This window comes from Gossypium arboreum, chromosome 13, assembly GCF_025698485.1.
Source record: "Gossypium arboreum isolate Shixiya-1 chromosome 13, ASM2569848v2, whole genome shotgun sequence".
NCBI classification, from domain to species: Eukaryota; Viridiplantae; Streptophyta; class Magnoliopsida; order Malvales; family Malvaceae; genus Gossypium; species Gossypium arboreum.
In genome coordinates this window covers 74,522,775-74,531,063 of record NC_069082.1, presented here as the reverse complement: position 1 = coordinate 74,531,063, position 8,289 = coordinate 74,522,775, and the positions used below count along the sequence as shown (strand labels likewise).

Below are 8,289 nucleotides of genomic sequence, written 5' to 3'. Positions count from 1 at the left end.
AAGTCGAAAATCCATTATTCTTCCTTCTTTTTCTTTGTGCTGATTCTCCATTCTTCCCTACTCAAAGTTTTCTTTTTGATTCAGCTCTAGTTTTAAGCGATTTCTAATTTTTTTTTTGCCGAATAACCTTTTTCACCATACAAGTTTAAAAAGCCAACTATCTTCTGTGCCGCCACTACCCTTTCCACTCGGTCAATTCTAGTGTAAGTGCTTTATTCTCTCAATCGGATTTGCTAGTATAGATCACTCTGTCCCTCAATTCTTCTAATCGGTTTTGGTAGGATTAGTATCAAATCCCAGTCTTTTGGATCCCTGGCGATTTGCTCCTTAGGTGTGAGATATTGGTAAGTGTTCTTCACTTCGATAAAGGTTGGCCGAATAGGCTTTAGTAGTAAAGGGTGACATATGATGGATACAAGTCACCCAATATGTTTTTTTAATGATAAAGGTTAATTCAAATCTGGGAAGTACTCATTATTAGTGATCAAGGAAAAGCTATTAAGACTTGGCGTTTCAGGTAAGGTTAAGGTGAGACTTCAACTTTTGGTAAAGTATTCGATTGTAGGTTCGTGGTAAGGGGATTGCAACACGTTTTATTACCAGGTATGTACATACACTACACACACAAGTAGATCGGCAAATCTTGAAATGCTAAAAAGCTGAATGTTTGGCTACAGTAGTCTTGCGAGTGCGCGAACACTCGAAAGGGGAAAACTGATAGGTTATCTGAGGCTCTATGGGCGACTCTATGAACTTGGGTCGTGTTTTGGCCAATCGGGCAAGGATGGGCTAAATGGCCCCGATGGGTTGTTGGGCCCATAATAGGCAAAATTGGTAACTTGATGTGAAGTGATGGAAATTATATGAGAGCATGTATATGAATGTGATTTGGGCCTAATAGGCTGTATGAATGTGATTTGGGCCTAATGGGCCATATGAATGAGATTGGGCCTAGTGGGCCATATGCATGTATGTAGACTTATTTGGGCTTTGTAAGGGGTTTTGGGCCTAGTATCTGATAACTGTTTAATTGACATAAAACTTAATTAATTAATTGCGACCGTGGACGAGTCATAAGGTTAAGGTGTGGTAATAGGTATATGCATGTCTAGGATTGGATCTAGGGAGAGCTTGGTACTTAAGCGGTCTTAATGACTCACCTCCTCTTCTCTGGAATCCTACCTGCTGCATAGTATCTCTTCACTTTAGCCAACGAGGACTTGTTAACGGGCCAAGGTAAGTAATCAACCTAATAAAGGGAAATTACTGAATTGCCCCTAAGGGTAAAAATGACCAAAATACCCCTATGTGTTGAATGTAAGATTTATAGATGTTACATGTATATCTGTTGTATACATACGATATTCTATTTAGGTTGCCTATGGGTTGGGAATTATGGAACGGAGGAAGTATATGAGGATCGCTTGGTTGCTTGACAACTGTGGGTCAACCGACGGCTTTTAAGCCCAATATGTGATTGGTAGCTTGCTGTAATGAAGGTAGTTCCATAACCGGGATACCATTGATGTGTATCGGATGGGTGGGTTGATATTTATATCCCTACATGATGTGTATCGGGGGACAGAGTTGATCTGTAATGGTTGGATTATTGGGGTGGGCTGCACTACATTGTATTGCATGTATGATTTTATGGATTGATGAATGCTTATTACTCGTCGAAGGTTGTACACACTGAGTTTTCAAAACCTCATCCCATCTTTTTTTTTATTATCAGGTGATTCTCTGTAGAAGGTTCGATGTATGGAGGGACTCGGAGGTGGCCAGCTAGCAAGACGACTTGGACTTGTTTTTTTTAAAGAAAGCATATAGTTTCTAGCTTATTAAGTAATTTCAGACTGGAATGTAATAAGGCCTTCCCTTTTTTTATTATTTGGATTATTATTTTTATGCGTTGTAATTATGAGAAGTTGAACATGGGTTTCCTAAATCACAGTTTGCTTTTCTACGTTTCCGCAACTAAATTTTAAAATGACAGGTTTTAATAAATCATATGCTTTAAACAAGCTTTCGTGATTGAAGGAGAGTTTTTATAAATTAATTAAGGTTTCTCATTTTAAGGAAGGGTTTTCAATGAAAACAAGGTTTTTGCTAAAACACTTCAATGTGTCACGCCAGATTCAGCCATAACATTCGGGCTAGGTTTGGGGTGTTACATTTATACTTAGGTGAGCACAGAAGAGTAAAAAGAGTGAGAAACAGGCCAAAAATGGAGAAAATGGGTCAACATGGGAAATCAGCACAGCCTGGACTTCCTTACACGGGTAGACCACACGACCGTGTCTATTTAGCAAACTTTAAACACAGCCTAAGCCACCTTTCACGGGCGTGTCCCTGTCGAGCCAAAGTCTGGTCCGATTCGGAAAAGGCCACTCTTGAGGGTTTTGAAGCATTCTAAAGCCTATATAAACACCCCAGGAGGTACAGAAAAGACACACGGAGTAGGAGGAAGGGAATTACTCGAAGAAAGCCGATTGATCCATCTCAGAAGTCAGATTCTCCTTCAAGACTGAAGATCTCCCTTCAATTTTCTTCATGGGTTTTTGGGTTTTCTTTATTATTATTCTTTTGAGATGATTCCTTTTACACTTATGTACTAAGTCCCTTAAATACCTAAGGGGAATGAAACCTAAGACGGATCTTGTTATTATTTTCTAAATTATATGATAAATACTTGATTTGTTCTTAATTATGTGTTTTTAATTCTTGTTTTAATATTCCAAGTTATTGATTCAATTTTTGATGTGCTTATTCAGAAGAGCAAAAGTCCATGTATAATAGTAGATCTAGCATAATTAAGTGGAGTTGATTGCCTCCATAGATATAGGGCAAGATAAATCTGTCAGATTAGGTTTAAACCTAATAATGGAATCCATAGATCGAGTTAATGCAACACTAGGGGTTTTAATTAGAAAGAGATTTCAATTAATCAACCTAGGGTTAGACATTGTTAGTCTCGAGAGAGATAATAATATAACTTAGGGATTTCTACGGATCGAGTCAAGTGAATAAATCGTCTAGTTCAAAGTCAAGTAACAAGCGAAGTCTAGGTGGATTTTTCCTTGGGTATTGTCCAAATCAATCAACTTTCCCAAAAGTATTTCCCCAATTTTCTTCCTGTGCATTCTTAGTTTAGTTAATTAGTTTAGATAAAGTAAATCCCCTTATTTTTTAGGCTAGATAATGAAAAGAAAGTTAATACTAGTACTTTTAGTTTATGTGGTTTCGACATTCCGGTCTTGCTATAAACTAAACTACTGTTCGATAGGTGCGCTTGCCTTCATCATGATAATAGTTAGTTTTCACGTATGATCAATCATAATTATAAAACTTATCACGCATACATCAAGTTTTTGGCACCGTTTCTGGGGAACTAAAATTTTAGGAAGGCTTAATTTTTATTACTTTATCCATTTATTTTATTGCAATTTAAATTTTATCTTAGTTTTGTTAATTTTACTAAATTTTCTTTTGTTTTCTTTTGATAGGTTTTTATAGTTTATGACTAGAAGAAACCCGTCAGGACCATTACTTTTTGACAGTGAGATTGAAAGCGCAGCTCGCAAAAACCGAAGAGAAATAAGGCGAAACCTAAGAAATAGAGAGGTGGGATAAGAGGAAGATATCCATAATACAACTGAGGAGATGGATGAAAATCAAAATAATCAGCTTCCTCCTGTGGTTGCTGCAGATCCAATAAATCAGAATCCTACTCCTCGTACTATGTATGATCATGCTAAACCTACTTTAACAGGAGTCGAATCTAGTATAGTTAGACCTGCTATTACTGCAAATAATTTTGAACTAAAACCTAACACAATTCAAATGATACAACAGTTTGTTCAGTTTGATGGTTTGCAGGACGAGGATCCAAACACTCATTTGGTGAATTTTCTGGAGTTTTACGAAAATTTTAAGATCAATGGCATTTCTGACGATGCAATTCGCCTTCAGTTGTTTCCCTTTTCATTGAGGAACAAAGCTAAACAGTGGGTGAGCTGTTACCACGAGGGTTAATCACAACTTGGGAACAAATGACCGAAAAATTTTTACTTAAATATTTTTCGCCAGCTAAAACTACTAAGTTGAGAAATGATATCTCTTATTTTGTGCAGATGGATCTAGAAACACTCTATGATGCATGGGAGAGATGCAAGGACCTATTTCGAAGGTGCCCTCACCATGGGTTACCTCTATGGCTGGAGGTTCAAACTTTTTACAATGGTGTGAACCCTTCAACAAGGCAACTTATCGACGCAGCTGCTGGTGGAACTTTAAACAACAAAACACCTGAAGAGGCTTACGAATTTATTGAAGAGATGTCACTGAAAAACTATCAGTGGCAAGTCATGTGAACAAAGCCGACAAAAGAGCTGGTGTTTTCAACCTCGGCGTAGTTACTATGCTATCTAACCAGGTAGAACTTTTAAATAGAAAGATTGATGGTTTATATGGTTCTACTGAGGTACATCTAGTGATGAGGTGTGATGCAAATGGAGGAGGAGTGCACACAGAATATCAATCTTTCAACCTTAGCACCAAGGAGGAACAAGTTCAATATTTGGGTAATAATAATTCTAGACCTCAAAATAACCCATACAGTAACACTTATAATGTAGGTTGGAGGAACCATCCCAACTTCTCGTGGGGTGGCAAAGGAAATCAAAGGCCACAACATCCCCCAAGCTTTCAACAATTACCTTACCTGGAGGAAAAGAAACCGAACCTTGAGGAGATGCTAACAAAATTTATCTCGGTGTCAGAAACTCATTTTTAGAATACCGAGACAGCACTTAAGAATCAACAAGCATCGATCCAAAGGCTCGAAACCTAGATAGGCCAACTTGCCAAACTGATCTCTGAACGACCACAAGGTAGCTTACCGAGTAATACTGAATCAAACCCAAGGGAACAACTCAATGCGATTACCGTTCGAGATAAAGAAGGGTTAGTCGAACCTGAACTATAACCGAGGCAAGAAATTGTGGTAAGTAAAGGTAAAGGTGAGGTGGACCACAATGAGCAAAAACCGGTAAGTAGAGAGTACAAACCTTGTGTGTCATACCCCAGTGCAACAAGAAAAGACCACACGGATGAATAATTTGGTAAATTCCTTAAATTATTAAAGAAATTACATATTAACTTACCATTTATTGAAGCTCTTTCACAGATGCCGAATGCAGTTAAATTTTTAAAGGAGCTTTTAGCAAATAAGCGGAAGTTGGATGAGGTGCCACATGTAGAGTTGAACGTAGTTTGCACAGCCATTCTACAGAATAAGCTACCCAATAAGCTGAAAGATCCAGGGAGTTTTACGATTCCTTATTTAATTGGTAGTTTAAACATTAATAATGCTTTGACTAATTTAGGGGCTAGTACTAATGTCATGCCTTATAGAATGTTTAAACAACTAGGTCTTAGGAAACCCAAACAAACTAGGATGAGCATTCAATTGGCAGATAAAATAATTAGATTTCCTAAAGGTATTATTGAAGATGTACTTGTTAAAGTTGACAAATTTATATTTCCCATTGATTTTGTTGTTATAGACGTAGAAGAGGATGATGACGTGCCTTTAATTTTAGGAAGACCCTTTTTAGCAACTACTAGAACTATTATTGATGTTGGTACAGGTGAACTCACACTTCGTGTGGGTGATGAAACAACCACTCTTCAAGCTCGTAATTCGAGTAACACATCAAATATCGAGGGTGGTTGTATAAATCATGCTACTAATACTGATCATATGGTGTTGGAACGCCGGTACCCCTATGGCACAGTGGAAAAAAATATTCCGGCGATCCAAACCATGGATCCATGTGCGATGAATGAATCGGGGTGAAAAAGCTTTCAAAATTACCCAAACTTCGATCTGAGTAGACAGTGAAGCCTCAGCAATGAGAATACTGTTTTGCTTTCGAATCCAAGTCGCAATATTTATGATCCCAACCTCTACATAATCCACCCAGTTGACAATGAACGGAAGAAATCCCCAAAACTATTTTCAGATATATTTTTCTTGACGGCTGCTAGACCTAGTAGCAAAACTTCGAGTTTGTATATATATTCACTTTTTAGGGTTTTTCTCCCTTTCTATATATAACTCCCCTTATAATTGGTATGTATATAACGAATTCTCAATTTATTAAATTTTAATCCGAACATAATAATCATAATTAAAATAAATAAATATAATAATGTTTTAACCGAAAATTATAATTACATTAATTATAATAAAGATTTACGTAAACTATATTTATTTAAATTTATATACTGAACCAAATTCATATATTAATAGAATTATGTTCTCCTTATGTGTACAACATCCTTGTACATGTAATATGTTCGATATTTGATTGCCCAATTAAATTAATTCTATAATTAATTTAATTCATGTGACAACCAAACACAATACCAACTATGTTTTATTTTGTTCATTTCAACCATAGGGTGTGACCACAGAGGTTCTTGTAACGTTAGCAGTAATACTAGAACGATTCTAATGTTACAAACAATGAGTGGCATCTAGCAATGCATCATTGCTACCTAAGTTACAAGAAGTCATGATTCGACATAACCTTTTGTGATTAACCTTTCATTCATTAATCCTTAAGTCCTTTATCTCCGGAATGGACACAAGTCATGGAATAGTCACACTTGCATAGTCCATCCCATGTTTCTTGATACCTTGAGTAGACTATGATACACAAATAAGTATGACATCTCATATCAACTTATTTGAGCATGGCCATGCATTTCTAGTCTCACTCAATCAAGTGGCCTAAGATATTACTCCCATTATGTAGGAGGGACTTATCCTATATTGATCAACCATATCCCTCTACATAGATTGTGGTATATCCAACATCACCTTTATAAAACAACCGATTCACGGTATGCGTTATCGTATCAAAATATACAGCTCACGATGTTGGGATAATGATGATCTCAAGTCTGAGGATCATATACATATTAATCACTATGAGTAATGTTGTGACAATTACATAATAATCCAAGAAACATACTCATAGTGGGTCAATCCAATATGTTGTTCTCTAACACACATATTCATGCATTGATTTTGACACTCCATATCAATGACAATTCTTTATCATCAATCAACTACATGTTAGTCTTAATACATTATTATTGTCCTAGTCAACAATAATACTTGACTAAGGACCTTTTAAGAATAATCATATTATTCTCAGGATATTATTACAAAATAGTTTATTTATACACAAAGAAAAGAAACTGAAATAATAATGGCAACGCCTTATATTAATAAACATGGTAAATCAACTATGTTATTACAACCATCTCATGATTGATCTTTGGGCATACTCTTACATGTGGTGCAACCTTCTTTCCAGGAACACGTTCGAGGAGCGTACATGAGCCACGTTCAAGTAACAACAAATGACCCATCTATGAAAAGCGAAGGCTACAAATCGAGGAACTAGATGAATGGCGTGCACAGAAACTGAGAACACACGATAAACCAAAACCACACCATAATGAACTCAATGTTTCACCAAATCAACTTAAGGTTGGAGACAAAGTGCTATTAGATGCAGCAGACCCTCGCATTACCACTTCTAAACCTAATGGAGCAATCCCTTTTACGGTACTTAACATTTTCCCATACGGTACAGTCGAGGTCACTCATTCCACATTCGGCACGTTTAAGGTAAATAGTACTCGTCTAAAACCTTATTTTGATAAAATTTATAGCAGGAATGAGGAGTGTAAACTCCTCACACTACCATGACCATGCAACAGAGAGGTAAGTCTAGCTTAGACTATAAATAAGCGCTTTTCGGGAGGCAACCGAGCACTAACGGTGTCAATTTCTTTAAATTTTAGTTTTTAACATTTAAATTACTAACTGAGCCCTTGAACACAGGTTTTCCAAATCCATACGGCCAAGCCCATGGGCGTGCTTTACGCCATGCTCATACCACGGGCAACGACACGGTCGTGCTATACGACTGTGTGAAAATAGAGCAAAATTTTTCCCAAAACACGGGATTCGATACGTTGCCATGGCCGTGCGACATGGCTGTGGGAAATCTTCCAAATTAACACGGGCGTGTGACAAGCCCGTGCCCACCACCCATGGTCGAGACTATCAAAAGAACATGGGTGTTGGAGAAGCAAACCACATCGCGCACAGTCCACCACCCATGGTCGAGACTATCAAAAGAACATGGGTGTTGGAGAAGCAAACCACATCGCGCACAGTCATATGATACGACCATGTGAACACAC

The 8,289-nt window shown here is 37.3% G+C and overlaps 1 non-coding gene across 1 annotated transcript; it reads right to left on the bottom strand.

The window, feature by feature from the left end:
- Nucleotides 1-4,100: 4,100 nt before the first annotated feature.
- LOC128287185 (small nucleolar RNA R71) lies at nucleotides 4,101-4,207 on the bottom strand. Its single transcript, XR_008277881.1, has one exon. It is a non-coding gene; the product is annotated as a small nucleolar RNA R71 (small nucleolar RNA).
- Nucleotides 4,208-8,289: the final 4,082 nt, after the last annotated feature.